The 22,011-nt window shown below is 35.3% G+C and overlaps 1 long non-coding RNA gene across 2 annotated transcripts in view; it reads left to right on the top strand.

The window, feature by feature from the left end:
- The window catches only part of LOC148055788 (uncharacterized), a 31,859-nt gene extending 11,341 nt beyond the window's left edge, over positions 1–20,518 (top strand). Inside the window, exons 5-6 of one of the 2 annotated variants that reach the window (XR_015705141.1) lie at positions 20,111–20,195; positions 20,287–20,518. This is a non-coding gene — a long non-coding RNA (uncharacterized LOC148055788). Of the gene's footprint in view, positions 1–7,987; positions 8,102–20,110; positions 20,196–20,286 lie in introns of those variants that run through there. The other variant, XR_015705142.1, reaches the window with a different exon arrangement.
- Positions 20,519–22,011: the final 1,493 nt, after the last annotated feature.

Below are 22,011 nucleotides of genomic sequence, written 5' to 3'. Positions count from 1 at the left end.
TGTAACTACCCAACACTTAGTAGAAGCTGCTTCAAACTTAGAACTTAGAACAGCTTTCCAATAATAAGTTTCTGTGTTTATTCCCATATTAATCTACAATTATTCTGTGATAGTTTAATATTCCTTTAATATCCTAAATTTATTGATGTACAAATGTTTTCTTTTAGTTTAAATACTTTTTTTTTTGTAACTTTTAGGTGCTTAAAATAGTTACTCAGGTATTTAGAAAATTGTATATTTCCTCTAAGTTTCAATTATTATGTTAAACTCTTCTAGTCCCTGCTCACAAAACAAGGTCTCTTCACAGGCCTTTATTTCACCAGTTCAGGTTGAGCAAATCTTTCCTGAATAAAGATCAGAATTTCTCACAGTAGTATTCCATACAAAATTTTATCATTAAAGCCCTGTATGATTTTATTAACGCTTTCATCTCTCTCTTCGAAACACTTCAGATGAAAATTTCTTTTGCTATCCTGTATCTAACGCCAGGAATAAACTAAATCTTATTTATGGCCCCGAGTTGTCCTGTCATTATCTAATGCCTGTATGTCTATCTTCTCGTCTCTTTTGCTTCAACATAGCTCTGCTAGAAAATCTTGCAGCTAGCTGCCAGATGTTCAATCTTGTAAAATTTCATGATTCTTTTTTTTTCTTTTTTTCTTTTCTCCTTAAATTCAATACAATATACTATTTTATTAACATTTTACTGCTGCTTCTCATGTATAGCTTCATGTTGTCTGAAACTGCATCTTCCAGAAAATTACTGAATAAGGGAACTAAATATTCCAGACACTTATGAAGGTAGCTACGCAAAATATGATACTGTGCTATGATTTTATCCTGTTTTACAGGGGAGCAAGGTGAGCATCATTGGGTGTTGTACTGAAATTGTGAACTTCTAAATGATATTAGTAACACACAGGAACATTTTTAGACCCATATACCCACATCTAAATATATAGATATATCATGACCAGCAGCCAGGAACCACTCAGTAAAAAAGTTATTCTGAAGAGTGTTTGAAGTGTGGAGTCACTAGCAGCCCTCAGTTGCTGGTCTCATCTTATTCTACATAAAAAACTGACACTTCTGTCTTCCTCCAGCACTACCATATCCCGGTTCTGGGTCTGTGACCCAACACTTAGTTTGGTGTAGCTGAACTATCAGGAGATTCCTCTCACAAAAAAAATGAAAAAGGTGCCTTTACATTAGATCATAGTTATTATATCTGATTTTCTAAAGTGCTGTGAGCATCGAGCAGCTTTATACTATGAATATTAAAATTTACTCAGAGCCCAAATAGTTACCTGTTCTCATCTTCCTATTTTCAAATGCTTTCTTCTGATTCCTTCTTGGAATATTTGGGGGTTTATTATTTGAGTTGGTGAACTTTACAGCATATCAAACAACACTAAACAGGCTAGTCTATATGGAATTTTGTGATGCAAGAAAACAGGACGAGTTCAAACACATTCCAGCAAATGCCATAAAATGTAGCTCTCCCAGCGTATCAGGAATGAGACAACTCAAATGTTTTTTATTGTTTAAGAGGTGGCAATATAGCAAAGGGTAACAACAGTGTTTCAGAAAACCTATGAAAAGCTCTACAGCTGAAAAACAGCCTTAAATATTACCTAAACTTCACATGCTGCTCACACAGTTTATATGTTGCTCGTATAGTCTGCAAGTGAGAACTTACAGGGCTTTATATTAAATTTGGTTTTTAAATCTAGTTGCTTTTATCCACCAGAAAACCTTTTTTTATATACTTTGAATCTATATAAATTACCTTTTATATATAAATCCTCCTCCAAATAAAAGATTTTTGTAACACTGCCCTTTCCTGAGTACAAAATGATCTCTTTAGGGGTTTAAAATCCAGCAAAAGTCATAGACTGTTTAGAAGGAAGCTAGTGCTTGTGACAGCGAACACATGCAGACTGGCAAAGTAGGAACAGGACATCCCACAATAGCTGCTCCATGGTGATTGATTCTTTGTAGTCTTTCCCCATGAAATTTGAAGAAAGACTGCATTGTTACTGTTGCTCATTCCATATCCTCTTCCTTCCTAAAAGAGTGATGGGAACCTATTTAATGCTTCTGAGAGACTCTGAGTAGGAAACTCAGCACAAATTATAACCAGAAATTTCTGTGTACATGATTAATAAACATGTTCAGTCATTATTCTGTCCTCTCCCAAGAAAGGTCTTGGATTTGTTCACTCCATTTCTTTCTTTTTAAAAAATACTTCTCCCATTAAAGAAAATTAGATTAACTTCAGAAAAACAGTGTCTTATCTTAAAAAAAACCCAAACAATTCTTTCTTTTTCATACAATATTTTTGGACAAAAAATACCTGTGAAAGTCATTCAACAAGAAGAATTTTTTTTTTTCTAAAATTTGAGATAAAAGGATCTGCTGGAGTAAAACTAGACAAAAATATTCATAAAAAGAAAAGAACTAAGGATTTTTTTTTCTTGTAAATAGCATTTTTAAAAGTATTAGGTCTTGCAGTAGTCTTGTATTTGAGTAGATACTTTTTGTTAACCTTTGAACTTCATGTGCAACCCCCCCTGACTTTTTTTCAGTTATAGTGTGTCTTCTTTTCTTTAATTGAGATTATTATCTCAGGTTTGCACTCTATATTCTCTACTCTGGTTTTTTATCTATTCTTCTCTTGATTTATTCCTTTTATGTATGAAAATCAAGTCATTCAAATGTTTGAATTATTTTTGCCCAGAAGCTCCACTTTAGGAAGTTTCATCAAGGTAAAACATAAACTTGATATTAATATGAACTTTTCTTATTTATTTTTTACTGTATTGCTTATTTCTTTTTAAAAGTACTGTTGTCTAACTCACTATACCTTTTCTAATTGTATTTCCAGATCAAATACATGTTAAGCAAATTCTAGTGAAAGACCAAGCTGGAAAATATATAAAGTGCCATCTAAAAGATCACTATATAAATCTGTTGTTTTGGCATAGGCAAAAAGTGTTAGGCAAAAAATTCTACACTTGCTTATAACTGTGGAAAAATTTATCAAGTACAGACTCACACATTTTATACAAAAACCAAAGAGAAATATTGTGGTTTCATAGTTGATGCAGTTTTTTTGTCTGAGAACTCAGACATAAAATGTAAGAAAAATAAAATTGTTGGAAAAAGAAGTACTTCTAAGACCCTAATGAGGAGAAAATACTAAATAAAAGACTGAGGGTAAGGTGTATTAGATATAAATTTAGGAAATGCACAGAAAAAAAATACAGATATGTATCATGCACATCAGTAATTCTCAAGGTGCTTTACAATAGGAGAAGTATAATTACTCTCATTTTAAATATGTAGAAATGGAGATACAGAAGATGGAAAGGCTGGGAAAAAGGCCAGATGCAAAACATGTAGGAAGAACTTACAACTTTGAAAAATGTTGTATAATTTCCTGTTCTGCATTAAGTGATCTTTTGCAGCAAGAACGTTAAAAAGAGAATGAAAGAGTAGGGGTTAATCATCAGGGAACAAATTTTAAAGTGCAAGTGGAGAAAAAAATATAATCATAATAATTATTGAAGATACAGAAGTTTTGAACGTTAAATTCTGTTACTTGTCAGAAGTCTCTTAAACGATAAGCAAACTCTCTGCCTACATGATCAAAATTAGGAAAGATGTTACAACATTAACTCTCCAAACCAATATCAACACTATATTCCATAATTTCTTCCCTAAGAACTATATTTGTCAAGCCACTGTTTGAACTGGGCTGATAAGACATTGCGATCTTTCTTTTTAATATTTGGTTCACATATTCAGATAGAACAGATAGAAGTAAGAAAGTATAATGCACCAAAAGCCACACAATGGCAGATGTATGCAGTCTACCTGGATTTCTACTGCTCTTACATATTATAATGAGACTATATAAGGTCATTACTCAGCATACACGAGGTGAGAGCAAGCCTCCTACTTTCAGAAGTAATTACTTTTATTTCACAAAGTTTCTGTTAAATAGATGTTTTGCAATTAAATGTCAAAATACTGCTAACATGATGCAGAATAACACAGTAAGAGGCAAAACCTCACCCACACTCCCACTTTTTTATATAAAAAGAAATATTTTCTTGTGGTTGAAATCTGCAGAAAATGAGAATTATCATCTTATTAAGAGAGAAACAGGTAACTGAATTTTATGTGCTTGCTTGTTACAGTTTGGACAAGATCCTTATAAAATAATCAAAGATGGTCCAGCTGGAAAACGAATGAAGTTTCTGAAGTTTTTCTGCATCTTTTAAGTCTAGACATAAGCTATGATTTAGGGTCCAAGGTGTCTTACAGAAATAAGCAGTGACAAATGTAAAGAAATAACATGGTTTCTTTGCATTTTCTGTTTGTATCTGCATTCAGATAAGAATATGTCCATTTGGACTCCAAATAAGGCATAAGGCATGGGCAAAAATGTGTATATGTATGTTTTAGTGCATCAATATTCTTCAGAACAGATATGCCTTCAGTAGATCTTCGTAATAATTCCCTTTCCTGTTAGCTGCTGTTCAGGAAAAGCTGTGGAAATGCAAAATGAGTTATGACTCTACTAAATTACAACTTCATTTTCGAGCAAGACTTCTTTTTTTGGCAGGAGGATGGGAGGGCGAGTTTTGTTTTCTTTCTTTTCTTTTGGGGTGTGTGTGTACTGGGTTTGGCTGGGATGAAGTTAAATTTCTTCACAGGAGCCTGTATGGTGCTGTGTTTTAAATTGCTTATCAAAACAGTGTTGATAACACAGGGAAGTTTTAGCTGTTGCTGAGCAGTGCTTGCACAGCATCAAGGCCTTCTTTGATTCTCATGCTGCCCCCACAGCAAGTAAGCTGAGGGTGAGAAAAAGGTTGGTAGGGGACACAGCTGGGACAGTTGACTGAAATGGACCAAACAGATATTCCTGAAAAGTCATGCTAAGCAATAAAACTTGGCAGGGGAGGGAGAAGTTCTTCCAAAGTAGCCACTGCTTGGGGAATGACTGGGCATCTGTCTGCCCAGTGGCAGAGTGATTCCTTTCAGAATCACTTTTCAGTTTTCTTTTCTTTTCTTTTCTTTTCTTTTCTTTTCTTTTCTTTTCTTTTCTTTTCTTTTCTTTTCTTTTCTTTTCTTTTCTTTTCTTTTCTTTTCTTTTCTTTTCTTTTCTTTTCTTTTCTTTTCTTTTTCTTTTCTTTTCTTTTCTTTTCTTTTCTTTTCTTTTCTTTTCTTTTCTTTTCTTTTCTTTTCTTTTCTTTTCTTTTCTTTTCTTTTCTTTTCTTTTCTTTTCTTTTCTTTTCTTTTCTTTTCTTTTCTTTTCTTTTCTTTTCTTTTCTTTTCTTTTCTTTTCTTTTCTTTTCTTTTCTTTTCTTTTCTTTTCTTTTCTTTTCTTTTCTTTTCTTTTCTTTTCTTTTCTTTTCTTTTCTTTTCTTTTCTTTTCTTTTCTTTTCTTTTCTTTTCTTTTCTTTTCTTTTCTTTTCTTTTCTTTTCTTTTCTTTTCTTTTCTTTTCTTTTCTTTTCTTTTTCTTTTCTTTTCTTTTCTTTTCTTTTCTTTTCTTTTCTTTTCTTTTCTTTTCTTTTCTTTTCTTTTCTTTTCTTTTCTTTTCTTTTCTTTTCTTTTCTTTTCTTTTCTTTTCTTTTCTTTTCTTTTCTTTTCTTTTCTTTTCTTTTCTTTTCTTTTCTTTTCTTTTCTTTTCTTTTCTTTTCTTTTCTTTTTCTCTTCTTTTCTCTTCTTTTCTTTTCTCTTATTAATCTGCCATTATCTCGACCCATGAGTCTCTTGAGGGTCTGTCTTTGTTTGAGTGTTTGTTTTTAGCCCTCACATTGCCCTTCTAATTCTCTCCCTCATCCTGCTGGCGGTGAGTGACTGAGTGGCTGGTTGGGAACTTAGTTGCCAGCCAGGGTCAATCCACTGCAGTATGATAGAATAAGTTCTCCAGAAAAGACTTTCCACCTTTGGAATATAACTATTTTAAAAGAAACACAACACAAATAACCTCATGGACTGCATTTTCAGGGAATACCATAGCAAGTAAAAGAGTTGTTATTCACATGTATGGACAGGTTATTCATTTGTATGGACTGAAATGGTATAAAAAAATCCAAAGGTATCACCTTACTAGATTTAAGGTAGTGAAACTGACTTTGCAATATCTGCTCTTAGCTCTAATGCATATAAAGTTTATATCTTTATATTGTTTGATCTAATGTAGTGGAAATTAATAAGATAGAACTGCAAAACATTACTTTGAAGGAAAATTTTCCAAAGTTACAGGGAGAGTCAGAAGATGGTAGCTATGCACTTAGCAGCCCATGTTTCCTCATTTCTTTCCATTTTATAGGGTAGGGGGCCTGATTAAATCTCCATTAGAACAACTAAAATGTGCCATAAAAGTCTTAATTTATTTATTATTTTTAATAATATAGCACTGACAGTGAGCATAAAGTGACCTAATCGTTCTGAACTCATCATAGTCATTTTTCCAAAGAGATTATGTACTTGACTGTACTGTACCTAAATAAAAACCTATATAGTGGGTGACATAGAATATGTCCTTATGTAAGAAGTCCTGTATATAAGATTAAGTCTGAAAACAAGCCCCGGTGACAGATGAAGAACAGTTGTAGGAGTGGATTAATGCACCAGTTTTCCTTTCAGAAACAGGAGGGGAGTCTTTTTTGGTCACAGCTGAAAATATGCCTGATGTTCTCAGCCTTATTCTTGGTGCAGCTATACATACAGCATAAGGCGATCTATAGTTACTTCTCTGGGCCTGATGTGGTGCCATGTAAAAGAGATTCCAGTGACCATGAAAGACACAAACCTGCAGTATGTTACTTGGGAATGGGTTTGCCATTTAGAAAAGTTTGCGAAGTATCTGCTTTTCCACTGGTTCTGACTGTCTCAAGAGCTGAATACACATCATTCCTTTTTCAATGTTTTTGTCAGACTGTCAGATTACATTACCAAATGAAAAATTGACTCCTGTGTAAAATCAGTAAGTGACAGCATAATTTCAGCTTTGTGTTTTAGGATGGGACCTCTACAGAGCAGATCAGCAACATGGTTACACAAAGAATTCCATGGTGCAATACTGGAGGGCTTTCAAATTAAGCTTTTCAAATGTCATAATCTGGAGTAGATATATAAGAATAGATTTAATACAGATGAAAATATTTTTACTTGAGCTCAGCTCTTTTGGCTAAAGAATAGATGTTGCTGTATGGTTTTGTTTTTAACTTGGTATAGTTCTGAAATTATAGATGTGTAATGTTGTGCTGAGTTGCACCGATAGCCATGTTTATGCTCAGTGTCACATTCAGAGACACCTGAGAGCACTGCAGGAGATGCTTTCATACATTTAAGAATGTGCTTAGGCAGATCGGGAACAGCAGAGGTGAAAAGGGACTGCTTCCATCTCTGTGGTTCAGGTGCATATCTTCATCAGAGTTGTTGTTAACCATGCCTCAGGTATAACATCCCTCTGAGAGGCTGTTTTTCTCTTTTCTCTTTTCAACACAACATGCTTAGCTATACAGCTGGCTCACACTTGATTTTGCCTTTCTGTCCTATGAAAATTTCTAATTGGTTCATTCAGCAGAGTGAATGCTCTGTGCTGGGGTTTGTTTTTCAATATCTTCTCTTTCCTAACAAAACCCGAAAGGATATTGGCTAGGTTTTTCCAGCTTCATCTATCCTCTAATTTAAGTTAAATGTTTGGGTGCCCTAACATTTCAGGTCTCAATGTCCTTTCAGTAAGGTTGATTGTCCTTTCAGACAGGTCTGGGTATGTCAGGTGTCTTTTCTTTACTACAAAGGACCAAACCATTCACGACTCAGGAGATAATTAAGAATATTTGGTGCATTTTGGTACACCATGTTTGCATTGGCTGATGAGTCTCAAAAAAATGAGAACAGTTTATATGGAAGTAGCTTACTGGACAGAGATTTATTTTGCTTTTCCTCTTCTTTTCTAAACAGACATACAAACATATAAATCAGACCTTGAAGATCAGACAGAAGACCAGAAAATAATTACATTTCCCTAAAGAATATTTATTAATTTTTTTTCTTAAATACAAAGTTCACTTCTTGAAAAGCAGGCATAGATAGTATGTCTGGACATATTTCAGAAGAATATGAGAAGGAAACTTTAAAATGTACTCTGTGTTGAGAAGATATTCTATCCTTCTTTCATCTATCATGCTACCTAACTGCATTCAGTTCCTTCAGTCTTCATATCTGTTATAATAATATCTCTCAGAAGGAATCCAAGCCATCCCCTCTATTTTTCATCTGTTCTTAATGGAATGAAAAAGAGGAATAAAAACTACAACGGAAAGTGCTTTGAAATTATGTTTGGGAATACTGGTTTTCCTAGAACATGTTAAGATGTAGGCTTCCACCATGTCTAATTAATTCAACTTTGCTTTGTAAGCAGCATACCCTTACTCTGGGTTTTATGCTTTTCAAATCTCCTGAATTATCTACAACAAAATATTTGCAGATCACCTTATGGGCTGTGCTTTAGCTCTGCTTTGAGTGTGGAGCTTGTGAAATCCTCAGTTCAGATGCTAGCAGTTGCATGTAAACAAAAGCATTTCCCATTTATGTCCACTTCTGTGAATAATATCCATTCTTCACTTGCTATATTAAGTTTGTTCAGCTTTTAACTCAAAGCTTGTCATTCTGTTCTAGTTGGTTTTTGGAAAGGCTTATTGATGTGTTTATCATGTAGGCTATAAAATGTTTGCCTCCTTTTTAAAAGTGTAATTGCACAGATGCATTAAGCTGGCTGGTCTTCAAGACATTAAGACTAGCCTGGTTCAAGGAGGAATAGTGTGTAGTAAGCAGGAAAATACGATTTTAATCAGTGTATCTATAACTCCAACCACAGGACCAATAATTAAATCAGTATGGTCCAATTACTATTTCAATCGAATTCAGATTTTGTAGCCTTCTGTCTAATACTGTAGGAGTCTTACTTCTTTTAAGCATCTAAATTGCATTTTATAAGCAAAATCCTATGTTCACCATTCACGAGAGCACTGTGGGTGTTGTCAAATGCTTGGTGTCGTACAGCAGGATGCAAAGGGCTGTGTCTGACACAATCTCTGAATCTGTAATGAAGCACTGTTTGCCAAGGTGGAGTTTAGGTGGAGCAGCAACAAGACCAGCAGCACACCGTCCAGCGATACATAACCTGGAATTACTCAGCAGGATGGTTTTTTTCAGCTACATAGTGATTTCTGTCCAAAGATTTCTATTTTAACTCACATACGTGTGCATGCGTGCGCACACACACGCACACACACACCAGTGATGATCCCTGCCCCTCCAGTGCCACATGGACCCCCAGGAACTGGGTGCTTTTTCTGACTGCTCAATCTGCCAGGGCCCAGCTGGGGGCCCAGCCCCTATGTGTCTGACCACTCCACCGTGGGCTCAGCCTGCTGCACTGCATTTAACATCCAGGGATGTATTCCTGCCCCCCACCGAGGGGCTACTTTTTTATCTGAAGTCTGGAAAAGATGATTTGCTTAAATCCTGTCCAAAATTATAACAATATATAGTTATTCTGAGTTATTCTGCAAATGAAAGTGTTTGTTTTACCTTTGAATAATCTCCTTACATTTGCATGTAATCAAAGAATTACTCTGCTATGGTTGAGACTATAGTCTCAGTAGTGACTTATGATAATATTTTATTCCTAAGATTCTGCTACTGTTTCTGATATGTATACTTCAGTTATTCCATATACAAATCACCATCTCAACATTATTATGTGACCTTTTGAGAACTATTTGATTTTCAATGTGTTGAAATCCACCACATTTCTGAGAGGAAAAAAACAAACAAACAAACAAGCCAAAAAAACTCCAAAAGAAATGTTAAATGGAATCCTGGGGAGAAAAATTTCTGTGACATTAACGTCTTTTTCCTTCCTGAAAATTAAGCACAAGGAACAAAAAAATAAACAAACAAACAAAAAACCCAAACCAAAACAAATAAACAAAAAATTTAAAATAAATCTTTATTTCCCTCTTATTGTAATTACTTGTTCTACACCCACCGTGAAAGTATTAAAACTATTAAAATTAATGTTGATGGCTGAAAAACAGATGATACAATGCACTATGCAGCAAGTACCATACAGCTTTAATTTTTGCATAATGCTTCATTTATCAACAGTGCCTTGAGGACTTCTCCTGTGCTGAACTCATTTTTTCTGTTGAGTAAGATAAATTCTTTTTCCTACTGGTCAAAACTGTGGTATTTTTAAGAAAGTGGTTATTAGTATAAGACCAGCATGTTTTCTCAATAATGACATCTTTTGCTTAATGATGCTGCAGGTATTTCCCATTAACATACTATTTTTAAAATAAATAATTAGAATATGAATGTCAATATGAGACCACATGTTCACAATAAAGGAGACACAGAAATTGTGTTTTTCAGCCATTTGATTTTATCACACAGAAGTTGTATTCCCCAAGCTACAGGTAAACTTCCATGCAGTTTCAGGGACTTTTGTTGGACTAATATCGTAAAATAATAAAAAAAAAAAAAGAGGGCTATTAACATGAAAAAAATAGATTTTGTATTAGAATTAAGATATATTTTTGTTTAAATTTTTCTATAGGTAAAGGAAAACATTTGCAAAATGTGACATTCACAAAATAAAATATACTGTGTCGAGGACAATTTTTAGCCTAATGTTAAAATAAAAGTCTTTCTATTAAAGAAATTTTAATTTAAAAAAAAACGTACTAAATAAAAATTTTTGTTTTAAAAAAGCAAACCAGAAACTCCATGGAAAATGTTGAACACGGAAATACTTGTTTCAGATTTGACAAGCTATATATTTTTAGGCAGAATGGACTTCCCATCTTTAAGCCTGGGTTAGAAGTGTATTTGTGAAAGAACTGACAGATGCCTCTTTAATTACTACTATAACAGAAGAAACCTGTGGTTACTACTATCAAATTATAAGACGGAATTGTTAGGTTGGGCGTTAATAAAGATAAGTCAATGTTGAAGTCTTTGTGGTGCACAAAAGCAGCTTCGCTACTGAAATACAAACAAATTACCAATATATCCAACATGTTTTTAAAATAACGTAAGAAGTGAGAATAAAGACAGCCTATTAAAAAGAAAGCCTTGAAAATGTGGAAGGCACAGATAGAACTTATCAAGATGAAAACGATCATGTTAACTATTTCACTTCTTCATTTGGCCAATAGCAATTGTACAAATTATGCATTTTTCTCTTTGTGATGCATCTGCCATGGTGAGAATCAGATCTGTGCAACTATTCTGCAGGTAGGACAGACCATTGTCATGTACAAGCACACAAAGGATCTGAAACAGTTTCTGAGGCATAGATAATGCTGTCTAGTTTCGGTTTTAATATCAGTGCAGAATTAAATTGTCTTCAGTTGCCCAAACTTTTTATTTTCATATAGGCACACAGCATTTATCAAACACAGTAACTCAGAAGTCCATCCCTCTGGGGCCACCTTTAGACACAAGGTAAACAAGTAGCTGTTGCGGGTGTCAGGTCCCAGTAAGTTAAAGCCATAACCTTCCTACTTCTGCCTGTGCCAAAGACTTGAAGAATTGGGTTGCTGAGGGCAACATCAGGAGAAGTGTGCCAAGGACTAATATAGACCAGCACAAAACTAGATGCCCAGGGCAGTCCAGGAGACATCGCTGCCACTGCTCTTCTGGTGCCTGTTTTCCAAAGTGGGGTAGAAGAACCTTTCACTATATTTCTCCAAGCTGTATGGTAGCACCTGCCAGAACATATCTGTCCTTAAATCAGTGGTGAATAAAATGGAAATGATTTTACTAATCTCTTGGGTTTTGACACTACAGGTTGAAACTAGGTTACATTTTCAGGCTTTTCCTTGCAGTTACAAAAGCTAAAGACTAATTTATATGTGTATGTACTTATATGTTTTTATACATACGTATATTTGCTTGACATTCTCAGATAACTACTGGTCACCAGGAACTGTTATTTTAATTAAACATGTAGCACTACAAGATTCAAAAGGAAATTATATGATTTAGCATTTTCAAGCATCTTAGGGAAATACTTCATAAATAAAAGTTTCCTGACACATACTGTAGACATTGGATTACAATGATTTTCACTAGATGTTTGCGAGAGGTCTTTTAAGATTCATCCTAATACTGAGGTGTAACAGTGATCTAATAAAGGTGTCCTGAGAGTTAATAGACTCTACAGGTAGACTGTACCTATTAATTTATAGTGAAGGTATTTTCTATCCTCACATTGAATAGAAAGTAGCTAGGACAAAGGAGAAGAAAAGCTTTTGATAGCCACTGGCCGCCTTTCTGCCAAAACTATCTCGTGCTCTGTAGATCCTCTCTCTAAAACAGATCATTAAGCAATTATCCGGTTCTGCTTACACTTCCAACAGCTGCTAAAGGCATTAAAATCCTCTCAGAATGAGACCCCATGCACAAAGGTGAGCAGTGTTCGTGTGCATTCAGGACTGATCAGAGAGTAAAGAAAAAGTCATACTCCTGTGCATCAATTAATATCACTTCAAGTTAAAGGTGATTTTCTTACAGTATTACCACTTTATAGTATGCACATTGACTCCCATTCAGCCAAACACTTATGCTAGACCAGGTTATTACTTTGAACAGAGAAAAAAGATTTGAAACCAGAAGCTCCTGCACACTAGGAAGCAACTGCGTTCATTCAGTGGCCATCAGGCTTTTTTTTCCTTCAGCAGTACTATGTTGATCACTTTTTTCCCTCTTTCTGTTGCAAATTTATCCCACACAGTGTTAGATACTGAACAGAAGCACCTATATCCAGAGAGAAATTAGCCTGGGTTCATGAATGCAAACCATGAAAAATAAGAACATTCTTCCTTTGCCTATAAAGGGAACCCAAGGCTGCTTTTCTTTCAAGTTAGATAACTCATTTAATAACACTTCCCATCAAATTTTCCTCCCCAGACACACACAACTTCTTCCCCCAAAAACAATTATCTCCAGAATCATTAATAATTGCTGCTCACAGACTGGAAAGAGTTATTACAACAAAAGGAAATTTACTCATATTTAGACAAACTTCTACACAAAGAACGTAAGATCCAAGTGCTGTTATGTTACTGTGCCTGTGAGGCTATTGTACCTATTATGGTCTTCCTTTAATCACCTTGCTCTTTGCCTTTATGCTCAGTATATTTCCTAAGACTGTTAATTTCTTCTTTCTTCATTCCATCACTAAATCATATTCAGTTTATGGAAAAAAAAAAAAAAAAAAAGGGTTAATTGTGTACTCCTAATATTTACCAGCCATTTTTTGCATGTTTCAGAAGGAAAAAACTGGGACTTACTATTTCAAGGAAGCCAGTTTCTAATATTTCATTCTGCCAAAGCTCATACATGTGTTTAGTGTTTTGCTCACAACAGATGTATTTAATAGAATGGAACTACTGCCACAAAGTTAGAAACATACGTAAGTCTTAGCAGGCTCCAGGCCTAATTAAATACATATATTTTCTCTCTTTTCATTTAGTCTCAATAGAGAAAGTTGGAGAATTTTAAAGTATCATTATACATGGCTTGTTCTAGTGCATTTCTACTGTCACAGTGCAGTTTTAATCAACGTAGTGATGTATATTAATAGTGTAAATGGAACATTTTATTATATTGCTATCTTTGACAGTCTAATTTTTAGGATTCTGTTATTGCATAAGTGTGAGAAAATATAATTTTAAATATCTCTGCTAATAAAATAGAATTAGGCCACATTTAAATACTACTAGTACAGAAATATGCAAAGATTGTTACCATAGAAGTAGTAAATTACATTATTTTGTCACTCTTTCCATTTTTAAAAGAAGTGATAGAAAATGTTCCGCGAATGCTGATGCTTTCTATGAGTGAGCCGTGTTGCTAGGACAATAATATTTTTTCCAGATATAGTTCCCTAGAAATGGTATGGTGTTTATACAAAGTAAGTCACTAGTAACTAAGTGAGGTAAGAATGGTCACTTCTTTTCAATAGTGTCTCTCATATGAAAGTTAATTTATAGGCTTTAGAATGATTTATCTTTAACTTAAGGGAAATTCTGTGTGAAGGCCATCCTGAGGTTATTTGCCTTCATCTTTTCCCCATAGCAAAAGCAATTAGCTCTGATAAGGCAGAATCATAGAATCATAGAATGTCCTGAGTTGGAAGGGACTCACAAGGATCATTGCATCCAACTCCTGTCCCTGCATAGTCCCCAGGACACAACTGGCCCTCTTGGCTGCCAGGTCACACTGTTGGCTCATGTTCAACTTGCCATTGACCAGAACCTCCAGATCCCTGTCCGTGGGGATGCTCTCCAGCCTCTCATTCCCCAGTCTGTATGTACATCCAGGGTTGCCGTGTCCCAGGTGCAAAATGCGGCACTTACCCTTGTTAAACTTCATATGGTTGGTGATTGCCCAGCTCTCTAAATTGTCCAGACCTCTCTGCAGGGCCTCTCTGCCCTTGAGAGTGTCAATGGCTCCTCCCAGTCTTGTGTCATCGGCAAACTTTGATAACAAACCTTCAAGTCCTGCATCCAAGTCATTATGAAGACATTATGAGAACTGGCCCTAACATGGATCCCGGAGGAACCCTGCTAGTGACTGGTCACCAGCCTGATGTAACCCCATTTACTATAACCTTTTGAGCCCGACCTGTCAGCCAATTGCACATTCATTTCATTTTATCCAGCTGTATCCCGGACATTTTGTCCAGGAGGATACTGTGAGAGACATTATCAAAAGCTTTACTGAAATCCAAAAAGATTACATCGACTGGCTTTCCTTGGTCAGCTAGGTGGGTAACTTTGTCATAGAAAGAAATAAAGTTTGTTAAGCAGGACTTTGCCCTCATGAACCCATGCTGGCTGGGACCAATGACTGCATTGTCTTTCAGGTGTTTTTCAGTAACTCCCAGAATAATCTTCTCCATGATTTTGCAAGGCACAGAGGGGAGACTGACAGGCCTGTAGTTACTAGGGTTATCCAGGCTGCCCTTCTTGAAGACTGGGACAACGCTTGCCAGCTTCCAGTCAACTGGGACCTCCCCAGATTCCCAAGAGCATTGAAAAATCATTGAGAGAGGTCTTGCTATGACATCAGCCAGCTCTTTAAGTACCCTCGAATGAATCCTATCAGGCCCCATTGACTTATAGGGATCCAGCTGGAGCAGCAAATCCCGCACAAGCTCAGGGTTGGTTGGGAGTTTGTCATTCTCACAGTCATGGTTCTCTAGCCAAGGACTCTGGGGGTCCCAGAGCCCATCATCGGTGTTGAAGACCAAGGCAAAGAAAGCATTAAATATCTCTGCTTTGTCTATGTCCCTGTTTGCGAGGTGACCATGCTCATCAAGTAATGGGCCAGTGTTATTTCTCGCCTGCCTTTTGCTATTTACATATTTAAAAAAGCCCTTTTTATTATCCTGGCCAGCTTCAGCTCTAGTTGAGCTTTGGCCACAGATCTTTCCTGCCTACAGCGGTGAACAGCCTCTCTGTAGTCCTCCCAGGTAAAAAATATGGAAAAGAAAAATTAAGTCAGCAGAGTAATAATTGTTGGAATATTGTGAAGAAGAAAGCATCTTATCACTCTCTTTTGAAAATGAAACAAAGCCCCCATTTCTAGAATTTAACATTTGTCATTATTGTCTGAGTTCAAACTCTCATTAGTTACCTTTACAATACTTTAAAAATGTTAATGTCCTTTATACTTGTTGACAGTTTAGTTTCTTATCAGTTTTAACTGCTAAAATGGCAGAATATTCGTGAATGCTATTATTAACCTCTTGATGATGACAAGATTCTTACAAATCAAAACAAAATTAACAGGAGGCAGGCAGGCTCATTAAAAGGATTTTTTTTTTTTCCGGAGAAATACATTATATAATATCATATCTAGCTAGTTCTAATTGAAAAGATTGTTCTAGGAGAAACTCAGTAAAACCAAAAATATACACAAGGGTGGAAGACATTATTCAGATTTATCTCTCTCTTTCCATTTTTACTTGCTGTGGAATCATGTTGGATGTTCATACAGTGTTCACAGAAATATAAAAAAAATGTTGAGGATAACAATGAATTCATTGGTAAGAAGACCGGGAATATAAAATTTCTCAAAACATAAATTATTGGGCTTTAATAGGCTGCCTTCAGAAGGGTGTATCAGAGAGAAGCAACCTGAAGTCAGATATGTGTTAATTAAAGTATATAGTGGAAGTGTTTATGAAATTTCTTGAGGAAAGAAATGGTAATCCATTTGTTGCATGTAGTATTCAAGAACTGAACCACAAAAATTTTTCATAATGTCTGGAGTCTCAAGACGATTTCTAAACTAAATGCTGCAGAAGAGCAGTCTACTCAGGATGACTCATGCTGTCAATATGAAGTCATATAAGGGCAAACACAATCAGGGAAATGCACAAGGGTTTGCACAGAAAGAGGCAAGCTTTTATTTTTTGCACTTTTCCTGCCATATTAGAAAACAAAACAAAAACACACACACCCCTTCATCTTTTATCAATAGGTGGAATTTCTGGCTTAAATTCAGAAATTAAGAAAGATAAAGTAGGGTGGACCTTAGGTCAGCTGTTGAATCAACCCAACATATTATTTCCAGCATCATCAAAAGACAATCTGCTTTTCTCTACAAAAGCTGTGCTTCAGATATGAGGAGAGTGTCTCAACTAATTTTAGGTACAAATATACAGTGCAAATATCTGCCTCTGAAACAGTCATCTTAGTTTCATTTTATAAACAGTAGATAAAATAATAAATTTTCTAGGAGTGAGCTCTCAGTCATTAGGATGGGAAAAAATATTTCTGCTCCTCATAATTTATATGGTTATACTACAGTGTAATATGCCAATTAATGCCAGATGATTCACATTTACAGTGTCTTCTGAAGGCCAGTGGAAGCCTGAAAAACTATTTGTCTTGTGATGAGGTAGGTGGAAACCCCTCAGGAAGTTTTTGGATAAGTGTTTGGAAAGAAAACTAGAGGAGAAGCAGACAAATGCAGAAGGGCAACAAAGTTTGAAGGAATCATTTTGTGAAGACAAAGACATAGACATTATGAGTTCTCAAGACACAAGAAAAGACTTCTGAAAGATAAAATTCTGGTCAGAAATAGATGAGAGCATATTCAATGGTTCAAATCCTGCTTTAAGCATATTAAAACTACATGAAGAAAAAATCTCTATAAGCTTTATACAAACGATAACCATCTGAGATACCAGGGCAGTGAATAACCTTTATCTAGCAAAGACGTAGACACAATGGAAATTTCAGAAGTCGGGTGGCATAGTAAGGCAATGTGTGGTATATTCCATAAATACATATATATGCTTTACAGGAAAGGCAAAGTAAGTACACTAGTGAAGAAGTGGAATTATATGACAAATGAAATTCTGAGCTCAATAAAATATTGAGAAATGATAGACTATCTGTGTACTGAAACTGAAACATGTATTGTGTCAAACATTAAAAACAAGAACTTACTTAGAAAACGTATGGTATGAACGTCACGTTGTTGTCCATCCAAGCTGCAACAGGCACTGTGACAAACTAAGAGCTATGGCAGATTCAGTGTAATGAGGGCAGAAATCATTGTCTTTCAGAAACCTATTGGTAGCCTGGAACAACATCATAATGAAAAAGAAGATTTTTTAGTCACAGTGTCTTCTGGAACAACTATTAAGGAAAGACACAAACAAAAGGAAAACAAAAGGAAAACAAAATATTTATTTCTGAGGACTGTATGGGACATGGTTCAAAAGTGACTGTTGCACTCTGTAATAATGAAGATAATCTAGTCACATTTACAGGAAAAGCTGCCCTAAAAAAAAAAATCTCTTAGTAACACTTAACTTAAAAATCAGTATAATACAAAAAACCCCAAACAACCCCTTTTTGTTTGTTTGTTTGGGGTTTTTTCTTTTGTTTGTTTCTTTTAGAGGGAAGATAAACATTTGAAAGGACATAATACTTTCAGGTAGTACAAAGCTGCTTAAGGGTGCTATGTTAAAAGGTAATTTTTAATGTATATTATCTATCAGAAGATAACTTTGACAAGGTAGAAATTAGGAAATTCTGACAAGATAATGGATAGCCACAAAAAGATGGGCCAAAAAAATTTAGAAAAACAACTTATTAAAAGTATTTAAAGCAGTAATAAAACACAACAGAAACAGGAAGTATGACAAAACACCCCTGCAGAACCAATGATCAATGTGCAAAAGGAGCCTTCCAGGAAGGTAAAGCTATAGCCATCAAGCTAAATTAATTCTTTGCACAAGTGTTCAGGTATTAAGAAAGTTCCCACAGCGGTGAGTTCTTTATGGAAAACAAATCAGAGCAAGTGTCTCAGACTGAAGTGTCATTTGGAAAGTTTTGAGAATAACCTTGTAAACTGAAAAAAGAAGTTGCAAACTCTGTATTTTATTCATAAAAAAGTTCTAAAGGAATTAATGAGGTGAAATTCTCCAACTATTAATTCTAAGAATTAATGGATTAAATTCCTCTCAATATTAAAGTAAACAACTTCAATAGTAGAAACTATAGTGAAAAGAAGAATGAATAGGAATACAGATAGATATCAACATAAATCTGGTATAATGGTGAAAGGTAAGTGGAAACATACTGAATTACAAGGAAGAAGTTCTAAAACAAAGAAAAGGAAGCTGCTTTTCACACAATACATCATTAAACTGTGTAATTCAGCACCATATTAGATTTCTAATGCCAACTTTGTGGATAACTGCAGGAAACAATTAGACAATACACTGGTGAAAAGCTCCAAGGGCTATTACAAACACCTCTGGGGAGCTCCCTAAACTACAAGTTTCTGGAAACTAGGAAAGTATAATGGGGGAAGTTTCACTGCACATTTCCCCACTCTTGCATTCTTTTAAATATTCAGCACAGGCCACTGTCAGAGAAGTACTGGAATAAACAGACATTTTGTCTGATATGGTGTACATGTATAAATATAATGCATAATATATATATGTTTGAGAGATTAATTATACTTTATTATGAAAGAACAAAGCTTATAAAAAGAAACCTTTATAATGGCATCTGCTATTTCACTTTGATATTATACTTCTGTTTTTTTTTAAAGAAAATGGATTTTGTAAGGATGTCTTTGTGACTTTTGTAAAGAAAAACACAAGTAAGACTTGGTTTAGAGTAGCTTTTGATTACATTCATGCATTAGGTAAAACCACTCTGGAAAACAAAAAAAAAATCCCATATTCACATTTTCCTTTTCTGTAATTGCACCTCAGTGTCAGTCAAACAAGACTTCATCAAAACTAAAACCAAGATGAAACAAAACTCTGAATTCAAGCATAATAATTTAGATCAATTTAATAATATGAGTGTAATGAAATTTAACAGTCTGAAGACAGAGGCTGATAATTAAAGTACATTTTTACTATAAGTACAATGGCACAAACATAGCATGACAATGAAAAAATAGCACTGATAATTCATTTGTTTCTAAGTCATAATGTAAGGGGAATTATACTAATCAAGATAAATTAATATCTCAACTCAATATTTATATATAAACGCAAAAGATGGTACCAAATCTGCATATGAATAAGTATTAGATTGTTGAGAACTTAATCCATATTTGCATAAGTTAAATAGCTGCTTAGATTCATTATAAACATATAGATATTTGTAAATAAAGACATTTTAAAGAGTGGAGCTAATGTTAGTTGGTTAATTATCTTCAAATAATATTCTGAAAAGTGTGAACACCTCATTGGTTTTCAAAATTAAAGTCAACATTTAATTTCAAACTCATGGTAGCAGCATTTTCTTATTTATTTCACGTTAGTAATGATCCTGGGAAAGCCTTTAAGGCACCAGACAGGACTGGGGCACCTACCAGACACAAACTTCCAGTGGAAGTTGGGAATATTAAAATGTCCTTTGTGCCTTTGTCTTTTTTAAATCGGAAGGACAAAATATAGTCAGCTGTTGTATCAACAGACAATATCTGTAGAAGTCAGATTTCTTTTTGTTTCCATCATTTCAGATTTTTATTTTTCTCTTTTGTAACTGGAACTCAAACACCTTATATCCTGATATTACTTCTGTTCTTGTCCCAGGCTTATCACCAGGTAAGTTTACCTGAAACAGTTAATGACCACATAATTACTGAAAAGTCCTTCAGTTTTAAAGTTTTCTCAAATTATTATCCTTATTTTATAGGATATTAGGGAAAAAAAAAAAAACACCTCTCTGTTTCCTGTTTCGTTGGGGACAGTCAGCAGTGGAGCATGTTGCCCTGAGAGGCTGTGCCATCTCCATCCTTTGGACGGTTTCAGTCCTCATCTGGACCAAGACCTGAGCAGCGGGTCTGACCCCTGAGGTGGCCCTGCTTCTGGCAGGAGGGGTGGCCTTGAGACCTCCCAGGGTGCCTTCCATGATCTGCAAAATACTTGCAGATACTCAACTTCTTTATGTCATGCCAACAAAGAGAATAAAGAATAACTTTTACAAAATTTCAGTCATTTATCCTCAGTAACAAAGATCTGTTGGATTTAGTGATGTCTCTCTTCAGGTCACATTAGGTGAATAAAGAAGCAAGAATGGGGATGTTTTGGAGAGTTGGTTTGTTGTCACCTGCTGTGGTATCTGGAATTGATCGCTCCAGCTCTTCATGGAATAAAATAACAAAATTTAAAAAGCCTACTAACCTTGTACTTCTGTTTGTGTTTTCTGAGGAGAGTATTAGTGTGCCTGAATGTAATCCTACAAGATGCTGTAGAAAGATTAACATGGGAAAGAACTCCATAGGAAACTAAGATTAGATTTTCCTTGCTCACTAAACATCTGTTGTAAAAATATGTCCAGAAAGAAAGTCTTCCTGGAATCAGGGGATGATCTTAGGGCATCTCACACTTCATTACTTTCAGGTTTTCAACTAATGAACTACAATGCATCATGATTTAATGTATTGGTTCATTGAGGCTGTAACTCTGGGACTGAGCTAGTCAAGGAAAGGAGCAACTAGGACCTTGAACCCAGTGCCTAAGGAACAAGGTAAAGAATATTTGGGGTTAGAAAGCTGAGCAAGAAAACTCAGATGCTTGAGGCTGATGTGGTCTCTTATTTTTCTGTGCCCACAAACACCCTGAGTATTGAATTTTGTTAGATCCTGATAGATGAATAAGAGCCATTGGGAATTATTTCATTATATCCATACCACCCGAAAAAAAAAAAAAAGTCAGCTATCATTTGACCAAAGGAATTCACTCTGTACAGACAGTCCTTGGTGTCCTGCCTCTACTCCCTTTACTTTCCTGTGCCCCAGCACATGTATGCAGTCATGTCTGTGCACCACAGACTGCACAGCTGGATTTTCTCCAGCAGCATTCCTCTGCTATCTGAAAGAAAACAAGCTTCAGCAGCTTGGGTGCCCTATGGCAGTGAGGACTCTGCTAGCTTTTGCTGTAGAAGATAGGGATGTCCAACAGAGGTCTCCCAAGCCATAGAAACAGGCACTGCCTTTTCATAAATACTGCATATTCTTCTGCCTTTAACAGAGTGTACAGATGTAATGTATGTTTTACTCTCAAAATTGCTGTCAATATATAAAACATGTTTTAAATGGAAATCAAGAAATAGTTTATAGATGTTTTCTGTGCAGCATCCTGTAATCATCAAAGAAACATCAGGAAAAGTGGTTGTAGTTGGCCTAATTTGCAGTGTTTGTGTCACATGCATTAGATGTAAGAGTGGGATCATTTGACCTGTTGCAACCGCTTTCTGTGGTTTATTTTCAGTGTGCACCAATTTAGGCACAATTTGTTTCTGCTGAGGTAAAGTATACTTCATATGCCAAGATAAGCTCATACCACATAAGCTAAGACACAGGCCTTTAAAAATTATAATCCACTCCAAGTCATGTTACTACTGGCAAATAATGTGAGA

This window comes from Nipponia nippon, unplaced genomic scaffold (assembly GCF_047370975.1).
Source record: "Nipponia nippon isolate SJK-2023a ecotype South Korea unplaced genomic scaffold, ASM4737097v1 scaffold_2, whole genome shotgun sequence".
Taxonomy (NCBI): Eukaryota; Metazoa; Chordata; class Aves; order Pelecaniformes; family Threskiornithidae; genus Nipponia; species Nipponia nippon.
The sequence above is the reverse complement of the archived record's forward strand: the minus strand, read 5'-3'. Positions and strand labels throughout refer to the sequence as shown.